Here is a 21,711-nt window from a genome sequence, read left to right as displayed (position 1 = left end):
CAAAGCGGGATGAATTACGCGGCAGTGTGGGGATCAAGTTCATGCAAATGTCAAGGTGCCTTTACTTGGTGAAATCACTGATATTGTGAGGGAACATCAACTTTAACATTTTATGGTCAAAGTGCTTTACAGTGATACCTCATATACACACCAGGCTGCCATGCAAGGTGCTCACGACACACCAGGAGCAACATGGGGATTAAGAATATTGCCCCTTGAGTGATTTTCCAGTCAGACAGAGATTTGAACCAAGGATCCTCTGTCACAAGCCCACCGCTTTAACCACTTGACCATCCTCATTTTATCCATGTGGAGTGTTTGACTGGACATGATACAGCAATAGGGTCCCTCAGTGATGACGACCCCAGCAGCTGGAGATGATCAGGTACATGCCCACGTTTCACCTGGTCAAGGATATGCCCACGTTTCACCTGGCTGCTGCAGATAGGTGGTTTACTTTGGAGTGGTGAAGATAGACAATGGTGTGGTGGATTTGGTGACGTGTCACACCAGTAGATGTTTTCAGACATGACCTGAGAGAAGGAAGAGAAAAGTCTTCACCGTCATATTATCTGGAACAGTTTACATTCCAATGAGGCAGGAATTTGTAAAATTGCATTAAAACTAATGTGATAGCCAGCTCCTCAGTTTACGCCTGTCATCTGAAACATCAGCAGGACAAAAACTGCTTTGAATTTGTTCATCCTTTTTAACTAAAGTTGAGCCAATGAAATATCCCCAAAATGTGTTTCATCCTTCAGTGAATCCAATTCAATTTAGTGCTGTGAATTAAAGTGAGAAGAATTTGAATTTTCTCTCAATACGTGTCGCCAGAACCTTCATTCTGTCTCTTTTTCACCTTTTTTTCTGCAGCTTGTAAGTCATTCCTTCAGTTCTTTGTTTCCTCCACCTATGATGATTAATTGGGGCGATTTCTCATTATGTTGTAAGGAGCTGGACCTCCTGCTGTGCTCCGGGCCAGTAAAAGTGTGAAAAAGCAGATGATGAAATGACATTTTAGATAAAATCAGAGGTTAAATTGTCATCCTGACTGCACAGTCAGCGTGAATAATAATTACGAATAAAACACATATTCTGAAGCTTCTTTTGTTTTCTATATTTTATGTCAACATGTAGACTGCACATATTTCAAGAGCTTGGTACAGAAACATAGGTAGGTGTGTGTTTATGTGCGCACCTGAGCATATATGTGTGTTTTCAGAGTTGAAATTGTGAGTGCAAATTCTAAATTAAAGGTGCTATAATTGATTTATTACCAATAGACGTCACATTAGCACCAGCATCTAAAACCAAAGCACTGCCTTCCCTTTGGCCACTCCCCCATGTTGCATCTACAGTGCAAAGTGAGTCATGCCTTTTTATAAATATGGTGTGCTAAACATGCAGACGCGGGGACTAGCATGCAGAAAATGTGTACGCGCGTCCAGTGTGGCCCTGAAAATAAGGATCAGGAACGCTTCAAAGTGTTGCTTCACTCTGTGTGTAGGATGCCATAACGCCACTAAACCTTTATGAGGACAGTAGCTCTCCGCTGATCCCTTATGCTGCATTTACACATAATGACGGCAAGTCACGAATGCCACAAAGTATACATTTTTGGCTGCTGATCACGAATGTAATGATTTGAGGCAGAGGCGTCAGGTGTCCTCAGGAACTGCTGCAACCTGTTACCACATATTGCGATTAATGGCATGTGTTGTTAGAGAATTATCAGGAACCATTACGCACGGTCAAGAATAATGTTCTGCATTGTTGCACACTATCGTGCATAACAGCGCATCATTAAGTTCTGTCAGGTTGTGAATGAGGTGAATTGTCTCCACACACACCCCCATATTCATCCATCAGCTGCTGAACAACTCAGATCGCTCCATTTTGCTCCTCAAAATCCACAGCTGAAGAACTTTGTGACTGCATGCTTAGATGGGATGTGTGCCATGGAGTGGCGCAGAAAGGAGGAGTAGACGGACAGAGCCAGATGTGTGGTTTTACGCGGCTCTCGTCTCGCTCGTTTTCCCAAAATATCAGGCACATGCAGCAGGTGGAACACCTGCAGGAGCGCGCTGATGAGCACTGGAACAAAACTTTTAGCCGACTTGGCGTCGCTGTCCTCCTTCAGCATGCTGCAGCAATGAAAGTGAATGCGGTGCAGCAGGGTTTAATTGTGCACACATCAGAGAAGAACGCTGTCACGCTCTATTAAGGATCACCACTAATGAAGATGGATCAACACGCTCAGTTGCGACCGCCACGACATGAGGCGAAATTACAGTGGTGCGTGACATTTGTGGAAGATTTTTTTTTTGACAGCCAAAAACATGCTCCACGAAAATGCAGAATATCACACACCATCATGCACTATTAAGAAACCTATTCAGATGCGTTAAGTCACGTTAAGAATGTCAGGAATGTGCCAAGAATGACGCAAATATGACATTCGTAACGCGTCCTGCCTATGTGTAAACGCAACATTAATGTTTAAAATGCCATTTATAGCACCTTTAGTATTGTCATACGTTTTCCACTGAACACTGTGAGCTTGCCAGTGTGTGAAATAAACCAACACTGTGCAGAGATTTGGGCTGTGAAACATTTGGCGGCAGCACAGAGGATGATGTTAATTCAAACTGCGATCGTAGCGTGTTTCTTAAAAAACATTCAGCGAGAAGAAAATGTATTGAGACAGATCTGAGGACAGTTGAACGGACAGATGGCTTCTTCCGCTTTTACTCCGTTAATGTGTTCTTTTTTCTGCTTTTAATTCACCTCGATAATTTATTCTCACATCAGCCTCTCATTTATTAAAACCGATAATGATCTCTGTGCTATTTAACCCTCCTGATCGCTAATAAAGCCTTGGACATATACATGTGAAATATTTCTAATTGTTTTGTCATTTCAGGGACTTTACATCATTAAATCATCAGAAAACAAATAAAATGTAACATAAAAATGATTTAATTAGACAAATTGACAAATGTAGGGGAGAGGAACTTCACGACCGGATGTTCTCTGAGAGAGTAGGATTTGATAAGATTCCATTTCAAAAATCATTCATAATTTTATTTCTAAAAGCAAAACAAACATGATCATGTCCTGCTTTGACATTTTCTCATCCAAAATTCATTTCGGTGCTGCTGAAAATATGACTTGTGGGTGAAATTAAACAAATCCAAAGCAGAAACCCACACTAATGTAATTGAGCTTTTGTGGGGCGTCGCACCTGAGATGACGTTCCACTGCGCTACTGACGTGCATCCAAATAACACCAATCACAGCGTTTTTGCTTCATTTGTAGCAACGCCAGATGGATATTTGTCTGACAAATAGGGGACTTTTGGTCTTTGCTTTCATGCTGAACTGGATCCACACTTCTGTGGATGAAAAGAATAAGAATGAAATAAGGATCACAACAACGAGACGAATAGAGAACTTGTTTGTTTTTATTCAGATAAACATCTGAGTTCTAATTGTTATACATTTTTACATTATTATTGTTATTTAGATATATTATTTTAGACTCAGGTGACATAATGGTGCTTTTTCACCATCATATTGATACAACTTGACAGCAAATTGATGATCGCGTTTATTACGTCCACCAACGCCGTAATAAAATCATGTTAAAACTACTGCACGGATTACGAAGACATTTTTACCACAGATAGATATTAGGCCATGGACGACTCCATTAAATTTTGTAGGTGATCTGGATCCAGATTCTGGATCAAGATTTGACTTTAGATGCTTTGAAGGATTATGTAAAAATAAATAAATAAAAATACTTGACAGATTCTCACCAAATTTGCACCACAGATAGATATCAGAGCATGGAACACTCCGTTAAATTTCTGAGGTGATCTGGATCCGGATCCAGATTCTGGATCAAGGTTTCACTTGATATAGGCTTTTAAGGATTGCGTCAAAAGTACTTCACGGATTCTCACCAAATTTGCACCACAGATAGGTAGTAGGGCATGGAAGACTCCACTGAATTTTTGAGGTGATCCAGATTCTGGATCAGGATCAATTTGTACAGTTCACTTTGTCGGATTTTAAGGATTACATCAAACTACTTAACAGATTTTCACCAAATTTTCACTACACATTGGTGTTAGGCCATGTAAGACTCCATTAAATTTTGGAAGTGATCTGGATCTGGTTTCTGGATCAAGATTTCACTTTGTAGACTTTAAGGATTACATCAAAACTATTTCACAGATACAACATCACAGTGTAAAATCAAGATGAAGAAGACACTATTTTGTTTCAGCTTGTGAATTAAATATCAGATTGCAACATCTTGATCAGTCAGACCATTCTGGATCAGTATGCAATTATTGCATTGTGTTGTGGAATCTGGATCCAGGTCAAGTCTGGGTCACAATGTGACTCACATATCTTTCATTTCGTGCCCTTGTCAATCCTTGGTGGATGCCACCAAGGATTGGCACCAATTTAGCAACAGACTGATTGCTGTTGTTTATGAGTTGTCATGTTAACAGGTTGGACGTGTTTGACTTGTGTACGTGTCTGTTCATGTCTGTTTGTGTGTGTGTGTCTGTTCATTCACTCACTGCATTTTAGCGGGTACATGCATAGGGTTTGCCAAAATCAAGGAAAAAGGTTTCTGCACTTATTTCCGGTCAACAGTCGTGGCTATGGGGGTGCTGTTGACCAAAGGTGGGATGTTGGACCACCATTCTATTGTTGGAAAGTTCTTGTATAGTTTAAGTCTAAAAAAAAAAATTGTGTATTAAAAATGTTGACTTGAGAGGCAGCATTTAGCTTCCCAGATTGCCTTAGAATACAGAACAAAAGGCTTTAGATTTTTAGACTTTTCTAGGGGTGTGATTACCTTCACTGTCAGTTATATTCACACTTTGTTTGGTAACTTCTTCAGCTTCTTCTCTAAGAGCGGTGAAAGTTCTTGAAGACCACAAAGAAGTCCATTTGCTGCAGAATAAACTTTTAGATGCTCTTTCAGAGGTGTTCGTCCTCCTCTGACCTCTCGTCTCTCCGTCCACCTGCCTGTTTGTCTGCAAGCTGTTTGAAACTCATAAATAATCCAACAAAAGGATAAAAGGCCAGATAAATAATGAAGGGGAGGCCTTTCACACCACCACTCAGGCATGTAACAGCAGGACGGAGTTTGGTTGGGTTTCTGTAATCATTTAAACCAGCAGAGAACAGGCTGGCATCTTTGTTCCTTCTCTTATTTTAAGAATAGCACACTTACGTGAGCAGGAAGGGCAAAAGGTGTCAGAAGATCTCCACATGAGACGCAGGTATATTTCTGCTGTCAGATGTAAGAAGTCTGAAAATAAACTAAAAGCAGAGACTGGGATGTTTTTGAAATGCGTATATTTTGTCATGTAGAAGCCATGAAGGAGCAAGAAGAGGAACTAAAAGTGGTGATTTTGATGTGAAGATGAAACGCTGTCATGATGCCGCCGGTCAGGATGTCTCCTGCTGACATGAAAGAATCAATCATTCAAACATCGTTGCAGTGTTGTTTTTTGTTTGTTTTGTTTTAATATAGCTGCTCAACTTTAAAACGCACCGAGAGAACGTCTTCAGTCTCAGTGTCATGACAGATGACTTAACTATTAAGCAGAATTTCAGTTTTTCAGGATGAAGGAGGCTTTGAAAAGATTCTTCTTGCCTGTTAGTCCTTGGAGGAGACTTTTCATCCGGATGGTCCAGATCCACCCATGTGGACTGGCCTTGTTGGGGAAAGTAACCTGTGAGGGACTGGTGTCCTGTCCAGGGGAAGTTCTGCTTCACATTACAGAAAGGGTGGTCAAAGGTGTGCCACAAAGGGAAAAGATGGAGCAAGTTTTCCTCTCTGCCGAGTGCCTCAACAGCTCGTTTTACTGATAGGATCCTTCCCTCAACTTGGGCTCAGTTGTTTTGTGGTGGTAATAAACGATTTTGGGCATAGTCAAAGTCATAGTCTGAGACTCTTGAGACTAGTGGCAAAAATTTAGCAACAGACTAAAAAAAATGAGCTATTTTAAGATTCCTGATTCATCGTGGCAATCTTTCCGTGGTGAGGACAATTGTCTGTTGATTGATACCTGGATGGGTTGGGGGATGCAGAGATGATTGAAAAGGCCCAGTCTTTGACGCACACTGTTTCTGAAAGATGCTGCACGTGGTGGCTAGTGGTGTGCACTATGTGTGAATGGGCCCTTAGGAAATGCAACTTGAAATGTTGTCAAAATTAAACAACATGAAAAAACAAAATAAAACACTGGCTTGTAGTTGATTCTACATTCTTAAATGTTTAGTATGTTAAAACTAAATACTAGTGGATTCTAATTTGTGGTACTTAGTGAATGCTGAGAGTAACACTTGAGTTAGTTGTAGAACCAAAAACCAAAGGTTTAATCGTGATTTCCCAATTTTTCCCATTGGGAAATTGTGTAGCAATGTTGAGGATAGAAACTGGAATCATTCAGCTGTCAAACATGTTTTCATTTCGAGCAGACTTCATACTACTGTGTCTTACTGCAATTTTCAACTAGTGTATTCCATCAGATGTCCTTTAATACAGTTCCTGGGTTGATATGATTCAAATATATTTTTCAAACAAAATGGGCAAAAAATATCATGGAGTTGAGTGACTGGGGAACCCTGATCACCTTGTAGAGGAAATCTTACAGATGCTTCGAATATCTCACAAATCCCTATGTTTCATAATGCTTCATTTTCATGCCCTCATATAAAACTGACAGCTAAACAGTGCTTTGACTGCGTGGAACAACCTTGCATGCTTGGCCAAGACTTACGTTCCAGACAGTAGTTATGAGCAGTTATATTTTTTGTTCCTAAATGCTTTCCCCGAGCTCATGTTTTCTAACTGTCGGGATGCCTCTCTGAGCTCGGTGCTTGTAACTACACCCCTGGGTCAGATTATGCTCTCTGGGCTTAAATGTGCTAACAGGGTGGGAGTGGGGGGGCAGGGTTGCCTTTTCACCCTCCTGCAGACTACTTTTGTACTGTGTGGGACCAGTGGGGGACTTCAAGCTTCAATAAATCATCAAAAGACCATTGGGAGACTTAAGCTGGGCAGACACTTTACAATATTTTCAGTCGTTGTACTCGGCTCCAACTCAAACTGTATGACAAAACCACACGGTGTAAAAGTTCAGAGCGCACGATTTATGTTCTCACGTTATACGGCCCGATGCTCTGATGCGATTCACCAAGACTCCTTGCTTGCCTCTACTGGTGGTCGGCTCTCACTGCGGTATTGTATCACTTCCTGTTCCGGAGCACAGGGGTGTTTTTCTGTATCTGTTAGCTGTTTAATCTGCGCAGTTAGATTGATCTAGTTATCTAGATTACGATTTGTTTCCCAGTGTAATCTTTACGTGCCTTAACTAAAGCACTCCTTCTGCTGAATCACCTCTAAATTATTTACACATTATTCACTTTGCGTGTTTTTAGGAATCCGCTAGCTTAGCGTAGCTGCTAGCTCTTAGCCGATTTAGCATGGCGGCTTCTCCTGTCTCTCCCGCACTTTTCTGCTCTGGGTGTGAAATGTTTAGTTATTCCTCGGCCTCCTTTAGCAGTAACGGTACTTGTAATAAGTGTAGCTTATTCGTAGCTTTGGAGGCCAGGCTGGGCGAATTGGAGACTCGGCTCCGCACCGTGGAAAATTCTACAGCTAGCCAGGCCCCTGTAGTCGGTGCGGACCAAGGTAGCTTAGCCGCCGTTAGTTACCCCCTGGCAGATCCCGAGCAGCCGGGAAAGCAGGCTGACTGGGTGACTGTGAGGAGGAAGCGTAGCCCTAAACAGAAGCCCCGTGTACACCGCCAACCCGTTCACATCTCTAACCGTTTTTCCCCACTCGACGACACACCCGCCGAGAATCAAACTCTGGTTATTGGCGACTCTGTTTTGCGAAATGTGAAGTTAGCGACACCAGCAACCATAGTCAATTGTCTTCCGGGGGCCAGAGCAGGCGACATTGAAGGAAATTTGAAACTGCTGGCTAAGGCTAAGCGTAAATTTGGTAAGATTGTCGGCAGTAATGACACCCGGTTACGCCAATCGGAGGTCACTAAAATTAACATTAAATCGGTGTGTAACTTTGCAAAAACAATGTCGGACTCTGTAGTTTTCTCTGGGCCCCTCCCCAATCAGACCGGGAGTGACATGTTTAGCCGCATGTTCTCCTTGAATTGCTGGCTGTCTGAGTGGTGTCCAAAAAATGAGGTGGGCTTCATAGATAATTGGCAAAGCTTCTGGGGAAAACCTGGTCTTGTTAGGAGAGACGGCATCCATCCCACTTTGGATGGAGCAGCTCTCATTTCTAGAAATCTGGCCAATTTTCTTAAATCCTCCAAACCGTGACTATCCAGGGTTGGGACCAGGAAGCAGAGTTGTAGTCTTACACACCTCTCTGCAGCTTCTCTCCCCCTGCCATCCCCTCATTACCCCATCCCGTAGAGACGGTGCCTGCTCCCAGACTACCAATAACCAGCAAAAATCTATTTAAGCATAAAAATTCAAAAAGAAAAAATAATATAGCACCTTCAACTGCACCACAGACTAAAACAGTTAAATGTGGTCTATTAAACATTAGGTCTCTCTCTTCTAAGTCCCTGTTGGTAAATGATATAATAATTGATCAACATATTGATTTATTCTGCCTTACAGAAACCTGGTTACAGCAGGATGAATATGTTAGTTTAAATGAGTCAACACCCCCGAGTCACACTAACTGTCAGAATGCTCGTAGCACGGGCCGGGGCGGAGGATTAGCAGCAATCTTCCATTCCAGCTTATTAATTAATCAAAAACCCAGACAGAGCTTTAATTCATTTGAAAGCTTGACTCTTAGTCTTGTCCATCCAAATTGGAAGTCCCAAAAACCAGTTTTATTTGTTATTATCTATCGTCCACCTGGTCGTTACTGTGAGTTTCTCTGTGAATTTTCAGACCTTTTGTCTGACTTAGTGCTTAGCTCAGATAAGATAATTATAGTGGGCGATTTTAACATCCACACAGATGCTGAGAATGACAGCCTCAACACTGCATTTAATCTATTATTAGACTCTATTGGCTTTGCTCAAAAAGTAAATGAGTCCACCCACCACTTTAATCATATCTTAGATCTTGTTCTGACTTATGGTATGGAAATAGAAGACTTAACAGTATTCCCTGAAAACTCCCTTCTGTCTGATCATTTCTTAATAACATTTACATTTACTCAGATGGACTACCCAGCAGTGGGGAATAAGTTTCATTACACTAGAAGTCTTTCAGAAAGCGCTGTAACTAGGTTTAAGGATATGATTCCTTCTTTATGTTCTCTAATGCCATATACCAACACAGTGCAGAGTAGCTACCTAAACTCTGTAAGTGAGATAGAGTATCTCGTCAATAGTTTTACATCCTCATTGAAGACAACTTTGGATGCTGTAGCTCCTCTAAAAAAGAGAGCTTTAAATCAGAAGTGCCTGACTCCGTGGTATAACTCACAAACTCGTAGCTTAAAGCAGATAACCCGTAAGTTGGAGAGGAAATGGCGTCTCACTAATTTAGAAGATCTTCACTTAGCCTGGAAAAAGAGTCTGTTGCTCTATAAAAAAGCCCTCCGTAAAGCTAGGACATCTTTCTACTCATCACTAATTGAAGAAAATAAGAACAACCCCAGGTTTCTTTTCAGCACTGTAGCCAGGCTGACAAAGAGTCAGAGCTCTATTGAGCTGAGTATTCCATTAACTTTAACTAGTAATGACTTCATGACTTTCTTTGCTAACAAAATTTTAACTATTAGAGAAAAAATTACTCATAACCATCCCAAAGATGTATCGTTATCTTTGGCTGCTTTCAGTGATGCCTGTATTTGGTTAGACTCTTTCTCTCCGATTGTTCTGTCTGAGTTATTTTCATTAGTTACTTCATCCAAACCATCAACATGTTTATTAGACCCCATTCCTACCAGGCTGCTCAAGGAAGCCCTACCATTATTTAATGCTTCGATCTTAAATATGATCAATCTATCTTTGTTAGTTGGCTATGTACCACAGGCTTTTAAGGTGGCAGTAATTAAACCATTACTTAAAAAGCCATCACTTGACCCAGCTATCTTAGCTAATTATAGGCCAATCTCCAACCTTCCTTTTCTCTCAAAAATTCTTGAAAGGGTAGTTGTAAAACAGCTAACTGATCATCTGCAGAGGTATGGTCTATTTGAAGAGTTTCAGTCAGGTTTTAGAATTCATCATAGTACAGAAACAGCATTAGTGAAGGTTACAAATGATCTTCTTATGGCCTCGGACAGTGGACTCATCTCTGTGCTTGTTCTGTTAGACCTCAGTGCTGCTTTTGATACTGTTGACCATAAAATTTTATTACAGAGATTAGAGCATGCCATAGGTATTAAAGGCACTGCGCTGCGGTGGTTTGAATCATATTTGTCTAATAGATTACAATTTGTTCATGTAAATGGGGAATCTTCTTCACAGACTAAAGTTAATTATGGAGTTCCACAAGGTTCTGTGCTAGGACCAATTTTATTCACTTTATACATGCTTCCCATAGGCAGTATTATTAGACGGTATTGCTTAAATTTTCATTGTTACGCAGATGATACCCAGCTTTATCTATCCATGAAGCCAGAGGACACACACCAATTAGCTAAACTGCAGGATTGTCTTACAGACATAAAGACATGGATGACCTCTAATTTCCTGCTTTTAAACTCAGATAAAACTGAAGTTATTGTACTTGGCCCCACAAATCTTAGAAACATGGTGTCTAACCAGATCCTTACTCTGGATGGCATTACCCTGACCTCTAGTAATACTGTGAGAAATCTTGGAGTCATTTTTTATCAGGATATGTCATTCAAAGCGCATATTAAACAAATATGTAGGACTGCTTTTTTGCATTTACGCAATATCTCTAAAATCAGAAAGGTCTTGTCTCAGAGTGATGCTGAAAAACTAATTCATGCATTTATTTCCTCTAGGCTGGACTATTGTAATTCATTATTATCAGGTTGTCCTAAAAGTTCCCTAAAAAGCCTTCAGTTAATTCAAAATGCTGCAGCTAGAGTACTGACGGAGACTAGAAGGAGAGAGCATATCTCACCCATATTGGCCTCTCTTCATTGGTTTCCTGTTAATTCTAGAATAGAATTTAAAATTCTTCTTCTTACTTATAAGGTTTTGAATAATCAGGTCCCATCTTATCTTAGGGACCTCGTAGTACCATATCACCCCAATAGAGCGCTTCGCTCTCAGACTGCAGGCTTACTTGTAGTTCCTAGGGTTTGTAAGAGTAGAATGGGAGGCAGAGCCTTCAGCTTTCAGGCTCCTCTCCTGTGGAACCAGCTCCCAATTCAGATCAGGGAGACAGACACCCTCTCTACTTTTAAGATTAGGCTTAAAACTTTCCTTTTTGCTAAAGCTTATAGTTAGGGCTGGATCAGGTGACCCTGAACCATCCCTTAGTTATGCTGCTATAGACGTAGACTGCTGGGGGGTTCCCATGATGCACTGTTTCTTTCTCTTTTTGCTCTGTATGCACCACTCTGCATTTAATCATTAGTGATCGATCTCTGCTCCCCTCCACAGCATGTCTTTTTCCTGGTTCTCTCCCTCAGCCCCAACCAGTCCCAGCAGAAGACTGCCCCTCCCTGAGCCTGGTTCTGCTGGAGGTTTCTTCCTGTTAGAAGGGAGTTTTTCCTTCCCACTGTAGCCAAGTGCTTGCTCACAGGGGGTCGTTTTGACCGTTGGGGTTTTACATAATTATTGTATGGCCTTGCCTTACAATATAAAGCGCCTTGGGGCAACTGTTTGTTGTGATTTGGCGCTATATAAAAAATTGATTGATTGATTGACTGCTCACATTGTACGTTCAAAAACCACACGTCGGACTCATTTTCCAGAAGCAAAGCATAAACAGAAGCTTTTTTTCAAACTTTATTTACATTTCTTCTTTTTACAAAAACTCTCAATGGGAGACATCAAAGTAAAAAAAATAAATAAATAAAATAAGACTTTACATGAGTTGAAGAAAGGGGGGGAAAAGAAACGGAAGCTACTGTCCTAAAGAGATGATCACTGTTTATATTCTCTCCAATTCCCCATCGGTGTTTGCACATGCACAGTGCGAGAGGTTGGACGCTTCACACTTGTAGCGCTGCTTCATCAGCGTGATACCCTCACGATGGCCGACCACAATATCAAACAAGTTGGATTTTCATCTGACCATACGATTGTCGATCGGGAGGTGGTTGTGAGAGGTTAAGCGTAGCTTGTTACTCCATGTATACGACACGATGCAGGATGTGCGATTAAATTGGCCATTGAAAATGGCTCTAATCACATCGTGAATCAACAGAGGAGGCTGCAGTCGGAGCCGTTCGCACGTGCGCCTAACAAGCTGCAGAAAGCATTTTGAGCCGTCTAAAAAGGTAATTATTTGACTTGTTTACATTGTCATGGCTTGATAAAACAGTTGCGTGTTTTTTCCTTCTTGTGTGCAGCTGTATTTATTTTTATGTTTCTAACAGATTTAACTTCTTGTTATAATCGTTCAGACGAGCTGCGCTCTGATGTGATCCGCTGACGTCACCACTCACTCTGTTCACTTCTTGTTTTCTCCACTTGACGAGCTGCACGCCGTGTTGGAGATTAGATTGTGCCACATAGCACAACATTTGTGCGCAAAAGCTTTTTTTGAACATTTCAATATTCTCTGTGAAATAGCGCGCACCGGCGCCCCTCTGGCATCCTGTCTGCATCCGTTAAAGACAAGTTTACTCTCCATGCTCGTGTCAGTGCACCTTAAGTCTTGAAACACAGCAACTGCTGTCATCTTAGACCTGGCTTTAGGCCTTAGACCAGGGGCCTGTTTCAGAAAGGAGGTCCATCTCTGAAATCTGAGTTGATTTACCCTGAGATGGGAAACTCATCCACAACAGCTGATTTGAGTTAGTTTAATCAGTTTAGAGTCGGTTCACTCTGAGTCACATCGACTATAAAAAGACAGTGTGAATTCACCATGGCAACCATTAACATTTTAAAAAACAAACAACAACAAAAAACCTTTCAGCTCAACATAGCTGCAGCTGCAAAAGAGCAAGAAACTGTATAGGAAAAAAAAATACCTGCTCGGGTTGATGTACTGTCATGATTTTCAGGGAACGTGGGCACAGAAGATGGTAGGGAGCATAATGCAGGCTCACAGGCACATGGTTGAATGAAAAGGCTTTATCGATAATTCAGGTAGGTGGTTTGGTACACAGAATGGCGGTCAGCGTAGCGGAGGTACAGGCAGGTAATAAGCACAGACATCGTCAAAAACAGGCAGGGTTCAAGAGCACGGCAAAACAGTGTAACAAGGACGAAGACAAAAATCCAGATCCAGAAAACAAGCGAGGTCGAGCAAAACGTGGAAACAAGAAACTGTGACAAGAAGAGCAAGGCTGAAGATAACAATATCAACAAACGAGCACAGACAACAGAACACACGGGGCTTAAATACATAGTGGATAAATAGGACGTGATGTGAAGCAGGTATGAACAGATGAAACAGATAACTGTGAGACAAGAGAGTGCTGTGACAAACAAAACAGGGCGTGGCCAACAGAGATGAGGATAAACTGGTGAAGGGCAAGAGAGTGAAGTGATCAGAGGATGTGACGGTGATACAAATGAAACTGGGCGTGAAAACATGAGAAGGGACAGACAAGGGAATGCAGAGACAGCATATGGATATGACTAAGAAACAAAAACTAACAATACTAAAGACAGAGAAGATCTAAAAACCGAAGGCTGCATTCAAAGTAAATGCTGCCACGGCTCGACGGTAAGCCTCGTCAACCGAATTACCTACAGAAAAATAAACCATGCAAATGATGGAATTGAATTAGAATGGGAATAACCCCCTTGTGTCTGATGATTTGCAGACGTTCATGCAGTTACGCGGCCACAAATAGCCATTTTAAAGCTCAATTTGTGACCGTATAACCAGCATGAATGTTTGCATTTCATCAGACACAACGGGGTTATTCCCGAAATGACTGAAGCAAAAGCAACAAGAAAATCAGAAGCTGCAACTAGAACGGAACTGACACGAATAATACAACTGAAGATTAACGTGGTAAACCTGACAAATATACTGAGACACAAAAATCAAAGACAGTGGATCAAAGACTAAACTAAACAAGAATGGCACTCACATGTGGCTATAGTGAGTGATGATCAAAAAAAGCAAATAAAAGATATCAATAAAAGACTGAGAGAAAATAATGAACACGGCCTGAGCAGAGGCAAATCCTGACATGTACGATCAGTTTATTTAATATTTCTATTTATATATGTTTTACAATTATATTTATTATTATTTATTAAATTCAGTCCATTTACAATTATTTAATCACAAATATAGTACAGGTGAAAACAGGTAGAATGAACTCAATTTTTTTTATTTAAGTGCCACCCTGCTGCTGGACGGAAGGACATAGAGGCAGCTGAAAGGAAATATAAGAACACTGGCAAGACTTTGATGTAAGACTCATGGCTGTACCTCATTTGGACCCTCATGGCTCAATGGAACTGCTTGCAGCAGTCAGAGAACTACTCAGTACTCCAAAGATTTTGCCAAAAGTAGGTTGATGTATACAAAAAACATATTGTTCTTCTTCACAGCATGATGCAGATGAATAAATGAAGTGAAACCGCTGTACAAGAGGGAGGATACTGAGAGAAACCCTGCTCAGGTTCAAAGAGGAAGTTGCTATAGTAATGGAGCTTGAACTTAATTTACCTCCCTTTCTGAAACGGGCTTGAGTTACCCCTCTTTCTTGGGTTTGATTAATTTCCTTTTCTGAAAGAGAAAACTCAGTTTCCCTAATTTCAAGGTTAACAAAGTCAGGGTTTTCACTAGGATACCTCACCCCCTGGGGGGCAAGTTGTCCTAGGATATCTTCCCCCCCGGGGGGAAGATATCCAGGGGGGATGATAAACTGTCACACCGTCTCCAACCTGGGTTGATTCGGACACTGATTACAGAACATAGTACTTTGAGGACATGAACTACAAATTCTGCATTTATGATTTTCTAGGGTTTATTTTTTTTTTTTTATATATTTTAACAGAAATATTTAAATATATATTTTTTTAATTTATGGATTTTTTTCTTTCTTCAGAAATAAGATCACATGTTGAATATCACACTTTATTCTCACAGTGTATCAAAGTGTAATGCATACAAAATATTATCACAGTGTATCAGTGTATGGAGTACATGCGTATCATAGTCTAATGCATGCATACAGGCCTCTCAAAGTCATCGATGATGGTGCAACTGTCACAGCCATGCGCTTCCAAGTCACGAAAGAGCTGCTTGTAGCCGGTTTGAGTCAAGTAGCCTCAGTTGACAGGACCCTGGATGACATACAGTTGGGTGAAAAGTCTTGGAGCGACTGAGGAGGTGCCCTCCACACACCAGTCATCACAGCCTGCGAGGTGTTCCAGATGACCAAGACAGGCAAAGATGATGATATGCTCATTAGCGTCAGGTGTGTTGTCAAAGATGAGGTTGGAAGCCCAGTCACCTGTGATCTCTAACTCTTGAAGAGACTGTGGATAATAACTTAGCAATAAGCAATAACTTCCTCACTTTTAAGAGAAATGTCTTCAGATTTGGTCAGTGTTTCTTATATTCACATCAGTAACTGCACATGAATAGTTCCTCATTGTATAGTAGAGAAGCTTGAATCTTCAACTGGACTGGGTTGCTTGATGCGAGGACATTTCGCTTCAAATCGCAGAAGCTTCCTCAGCTAAAATTCTTGCTCTGGTAGTCTGACTTCTGTCTTGACTCTTGTAGAGAAGAACAAACAGAAGCCACAAAAGCTGGAGTTTTAAACCTAACCAGCCCCTCCTACCGAGAGGCAGACTGCTATTGGCTAGTGACTAAACAATAGCTTTAATTAGCACCTATTGTGCTCTACTTAGCACCCTCCTAATGACAGGGTAGCTCTTCCTCCTAATGATGGGACTGATGGCTCTCCTGACGAGTCTCCTGATGATGTGAATGACTCATTACCATGACAAAAGAATGAAACTGCTTTGACCTGAGTACCCCATTGTAAACAGGGGACAAAGTATGTCTGAGACCCCCTCCCTGGTTAAGGCTGGGTTTCAACTGTTTCACATAGAATGCCTCCCTCACTCCTCTTTCAAACCATTTCTTCTCTCAGGCTAAGATTTTAACTTCCTTGTCCTCAAACATGTGGTTAGTGTCTTTAAGGTGGAGAAGAACTGCAGACTGAGGTCCACTGGCACCCTCTCTGCGGTGCTGGTATAGTCTTGTGTGTAACGGCTGCTTACTCTCACCTATGTAGTGTTCGTTACAGTTTTCCTGACATCTGATAGAATACACTACATTGCTCTGTTTGTAACTAGGGATCCTGTCCTTAGGGTGAACTAATTTCTGTCTCAAGGTGTTAACAGGTTTAAAGTAAACTGGGATTTTGTGCTGTGTGAAGATCCTCTGTAGTTTTTCCCTACTCCTGCTAAATAAGGGAGAGCCACTCTTCTTCTTGTTTCCGTCTCCTGTCTGTCTGGTCTCTTTGTTCTTTGGGACTTCTGCACTTTATCCAGGGACCATCGTGGGTACCCACATATTGTGAGGGCTTTCCGTACAAGTTGTTGTTCTTTAGCCCTTCCCTCTGTAGTTGTGGGCATCTGTAGGGCTCTGTGTTGAAGAGTCCTGATCACCCCGAGCTTGTGTTCAAGAGGGTGGTTTGTGCCAAAGAGCAGATATTGATCAGTGTGAGTGGGTTTTCTGTAAACCCCTGTCTGGAGCTGCCTGTTCTCTCCAATCGTAACATCACAGTCCAAGAAGGCTAAATGTTTGTTTCTGGCATCCTCACGTGTGAATTTGATATTGGAGTCCACCGAGTTGATGTGTTCTGTAAAGTCCTCAACCTCCTGTTGCTTGATTTTAACCCATGTGTCATTGACATATCTGAACCAGTGACTGGGAGAGATGCCCGTGAAAGACGCCAAGGCTGTCTTCTCCACTCGCTCCATGTACAGATTGGCCACAATGGGGGATACCGGAGACCCCATCGTACAGCCATGAATCTGCCTGTAGTGATTCCCCCTAAACAGGAAATATGTGGTTCCTCACTGTAGCAATAAATAAATAACATATATATAAATTCTAATTCTAAATTTTAAACTTTTGGACTAGTTAGATAAGTCTAACTTGATTAATGTGTCCCCATAGCACACCCCACTTTTAGTCTTTAGAGTAAAGTTTGGGTACGAAACCTTAGACCCAATCCTAATGCCCTTGTACTTTCATTAATGACAGTGAAATGGAGAAATAAATTATTGAAATAAGTTTAATTGTTTTTGTCAAACTGCTAACAGATATGTTAAAAAGGGTTGGTTGAGGACACTAAGTCAGTGTACTACTTCCACTGTGGTATCATCAGGTTTAACACTGTGTCAAAAACTGTTGGGTATTTTCTCCTCCAAACATTCTTAAAACCTTTGATAAGACAAACAGTCAAGAACCACCAGTGAGACAGAAAGTCAAATTTTACGCGCGGAGTGCAGTCAGGCTATACACCAAAGCTACACTAAAGTCTGGCCTGCGCTTCGCTCTTTTTATTAGTGAATCCCTCATCACATAAACAAAAACTTGTCCTAAGGGTGGGGGGAATGACGCAAGACAAGTTTCTTCCCGTAACATAAACACACACGTCAATAAGTACAGCTGTAAGCATAAAACAGTTTCTTTCTTTTACTCTTATCGTCGAAGGTCAGCACATCTCGTTCGCAGTTATCAGCTGTTCTGCATCTGCCTGGAACACTAAGCATCACATCACAATCAGTCAAAATTCAACCTTCAGTTCTTTTACTCCCAGTCGTTAGCGGCTACGAAAACAAGTTGTATAATAATAATAATAAGTACATCCAGCTTCTCATTCCCAGTTCAGATTGACCCCAGCATGCTAAAACAAGGTTGAATAACACATACATTCTCGGGGTTAGGTGCAAACAGCACAACACCGTTCTCATCAGAAAGAAGACAAAAGGTACAAATGTTTAACAGTGATAACATATATATATATATAAAATCCTTAACAAAAACTATGAAAAAAAAAAAAAACAGAAATTCCATTTCTACTTCTACAATTTTTGTTTTCTTAAAAAAAGCTATTCTTTTTTGGTGGCTTTTCTGTTTCTAAACAGAAAAAAATGAAACGGCTCATTTCAATAATTTTCATTATAAAGTTAAAATGTGTTGGTTGTCAAGAACAGTGACCTTATGAACTGGTAGCGTGCAACAATTTAGTCAGAGAACTACAAACGACCTTTTAAATTATATTTGTTTTTGCTGCTATTTTTTTTTTGTGTCAGGTTCTCACCTCCCCCATCTCCATTTGTTTTTTATATTCATACCACTCAACATCTTCCAGAGCTGAGAGGTCTCCAGTGCTCTGATATCAAAGTTTCTTTGTCCTCATCAACAGACAAATGAGACGTGGGAGGGAGGCGGAGAATAAGGGGGTGAGGACGGGGTGAGGATGGTGATGGCAAAGGAAGAGATTGAAATGCAAATGGAACTGAGTGGACGGTTCATTGTTTATGTGCACCAACACGCTCACGGGCTTCGAGTTGAGAAAAGCAGCACTCAGGCTTCCAAAGTGTTGCCTGACGGGGAAATTCATATTTGTGGTAAAGATTCTGAGTAGCTCAAGTCAGCAGTAGCACATAAAAAACAACAAAAAAAACCTGATTGGATATTAATTGACAAATCCCAAATAATTACACTCAACAAAAATATAAACGCAACACTTTTGGTTTTGCTCCCATTTTGTATGAGATGAACTCAAAGATCTGAAACTTTTTCCACATACACAATATCACCATTTCCCTCAAATATTGTTCACAAACCAGTCTAAATCTGTGATAGTGAGCACTTCTCCTTTGCTGAGATAATCCATCCCACCTCACAGGTGTGCCATATCAAGATGCTGATTAGACACCATGATTAGTGCACAGGTGTGCCTTAGACTGTCCACAATAAAAGGCCACTCTGAAAGGTGCAGTTTTATCACACAGCAGACTGGTTTGTGAACAATATTTGAGGGAAATGGTGATATTGTGTATGTGGAAAAAGTTTTAGATCTTTGAGTTCATCTCATACAAAATGGGAGCAAAACCAAAAGTGTTGCGTTTATATTTTTGTTGAGTGTACATCATTTGTGTCAATAATGGGCGCATTTTAACAGGGATGACGGTAACACACTACTCTCATCTGACCGCTTTTTTCAGTAACGAGTAATCTAATGTATTAATATTTCACTGTGCATTATGATTGTTTTTGTTAATTATTTTGTTTTTGATGGCACTATATGTGAAGCCTGAATGGTTCCTGCAGGAAACTGTACCTGAAAATAAATAAAAAACAGAAAGTAAAAACTGATTTAAGGCACGTTGACATTTGCATGAATTTGAACCCTGCACTAGCATGCAATCTGGCATGCCAATAAGTAAACCTGTCATAAACTGTGCATGAACTGTGCACGGCTGCGTGCCAGCGCTCAAAGAAAATTTCGAAATGTTCAAAATTTCTGGCAGGCATCAACTTCGTGCTACTTGCATAAACTAGTCAGAATCAGAATTGGATTGAACAATGAACATTGCGCAACTGCGCATCACTGCATGTTAATGCGTGTCACTGCGTGTCATTATGCGCAAGGCATCTGAATGATTATGACGAGATGTTACATCTATAATAAACATCACTTTACAGATACTGTTGTGTGGGCCGCTGAAGAGGAGGTACTGCTGGCCCAACACCACCAGAGGGCGCCCTGCTTGGAGTGCAGGCTCCAAGCACGAGAGGGCGCCAGACCCAGAAGAAGTGACAGCTGTCACTCATCCTCTGCACCAGCTGTCACTCGTTTATCACCACCATAAAAGCCGGACTGCAACTCCACCTCCCCGCCGAGAAATTGACTACCAGTACCAAGGTAGTTTCTCTGCTGACTAATACGCTGTCTAACTTTGTTCTGTGTGCAGTCGCATTCCTGTGAAGACCCAGAAGAGGGACAAACAGGAGCTGCACGAGTGTGTGTGATTTGGAGGTGGAGGTGCTCCCTCCTAACGGTGTCTGGACTATAAATTACTGAGTGTGCGGACTCACACTCACACATCATATTTCTGCTTTCTGCCAGCAGTACCAGGGTCGACAGTCGAAGACAGAGGCCACCTGGGGACTCGGGACTTGGCGGCTCCGGTGTTCTTCAGGCTGTTGGTGGTGGAAGCCGTGTGGGACGCGGCTTCTCTCTCGTCGGGCGTCTTCTATCTTCGAGCCTGCCCACACATCACCTGGTGTTTATTGACTGTGAAAATTACGACACGTTTCGTTGTGTATTATCACAACATTAAATTGTTACCTTTTGGCTTACTCATTGTCCGTTCATTTGCGCCCCCTGTTGTGGGTCCGTGCTACGACACCTTCCCAACAGGATTTCTCGGCCATCGTCATGGACTCCGAGGGGCGTCAACTCAAGCTTGAACGGCCAATGGAAGAGCCAGGACCGCAGGCGTCAGCGGGAGGCGGGTTGAGTGAGCTGCAGCAGATCTTAACCGCCTTCAAGGCCCGGTTGGAATTAGTGACCGAGCAGAGTGTCCTCCTTAATCGAAGGGTGGAGGCTCTCACCGCCAGGGTGGAAGCGCGCGATCAGGGCGCTGCTGCAGCCACTCCTCTGGCTGGTCCTGGGCCTGTATCAAACGTTCCACTGGTCGTTCAACGAACCCCCCCACCGTCCCCTGAAGCATACATAAGCCCTCCGGAACCGTACGGGGGCTGTGTCGAGACGTGCGCGGACTTCCTCATGCAGTGTTCGCTCGTCTTTTCACAGCGCCCCGTCATGTACGCATCAGACGCTAGCCGGGTAGCTTATGTTATTAATCTGCTTCGAGGAGAGGCACGCGCATGGGCTACGGCGCTTTGGGAGCAGAATTCACGGCTCCTAACGTCTTATACTGGGTTCGTACGGGAATTCAAACAAGTGTTTGATCATCCCAACAGAGGCGAGACCGCTTCGAACGTGCTGCTGTCGATGAGACAGGGGCGCCGTAGCGCAGCCGAGTATGCAGTCGACTTCCGCATCGCGGCAGCGAGGTCCGGCTGGAATAACGTTGCGCTCCGCGCCGCCTTTGTAAATGGACTGTCCCCGGTCCTTAAGGAGCACCTACTGGCTAAGGAGGAACCGCGGGAATTTGACGGGCTGATCGATTTGGTTATACGCTTAGACAACCGTTTAAGCGAGCATCGTCGGGAGCAGGCCGGGAGGCGTGACCGGGCACGAGCCGTCCCTCCCCCTTCCGGATCCGACAAGGTGGCGTCGTCCCCACGCTTCACTGCCAGAGAGCTCCGTGTGGCTACGGCTCCCCCTGCTGAGGAGGCTAGGGACACGAGCAGGGCCAAATTAAAATCACAAATCAGACAAAGGAGGCTGGCCCGCGGGGAGTGTTTTGTCTGCGGCTCTTGCGAGCACATGCAGAAGGACTGCCCTAAAACGGTCAAACTACAACGCCCGTCCTTAGAAACTGGGCTAAGGGTGGGTCATAACACGCACGCGGGAAAACCCCGCAAATCTGCACGAATCCCAGTTACAATCCTTTG

The 21,711-nt window shown here is 42.3% G+C and overlaps 1 protein-coding gene and 1 long non-coding RNA gene across 2 annotated transcripts in view; both read left to right on the top strand.

Moving 5' to 3' along the window:
- The window catches only part of grid1b (glutamate receptor, ionotropic, delta 1b), a 977,470-nt gene that overhangs the window by 273,440 nt on the left and 682,319 nt on the right, over nt 1–21,711 (top strand). The window lies entirely within an intron of this gene.
- LOC117530207 lies at nt 4,291–9,489 on the top strand. Its single transcript, XR_004566235.1, has 3 exons — nt 4,291–4,432; nt 8,415–8,419; nt 9,478–9,489. It is a non-coding gene; the product is annotated as an uncharacterized LOC117530207 (long non-coding RNA).

This window comes from Thalassophryne amazonica, chromosome 18 (genome assembly GCF_902500255.1).
Source record: "Thalassophryne amazonica chromosome 18, fThaAma1.1, whole genome shotgun sequence".
NCBI classification, from domain to species: Eukaryota; Metazoa; Chordata; class Actinopteri; order Batrachoidiformes; family Batrachoididae; genus Thalassophryne; species Thalassophryne amazonica.
Note: the sequence above shows the minus strand (reverse complement) of the source record. Positions and strands in the feature narration are given on the sequence as shown.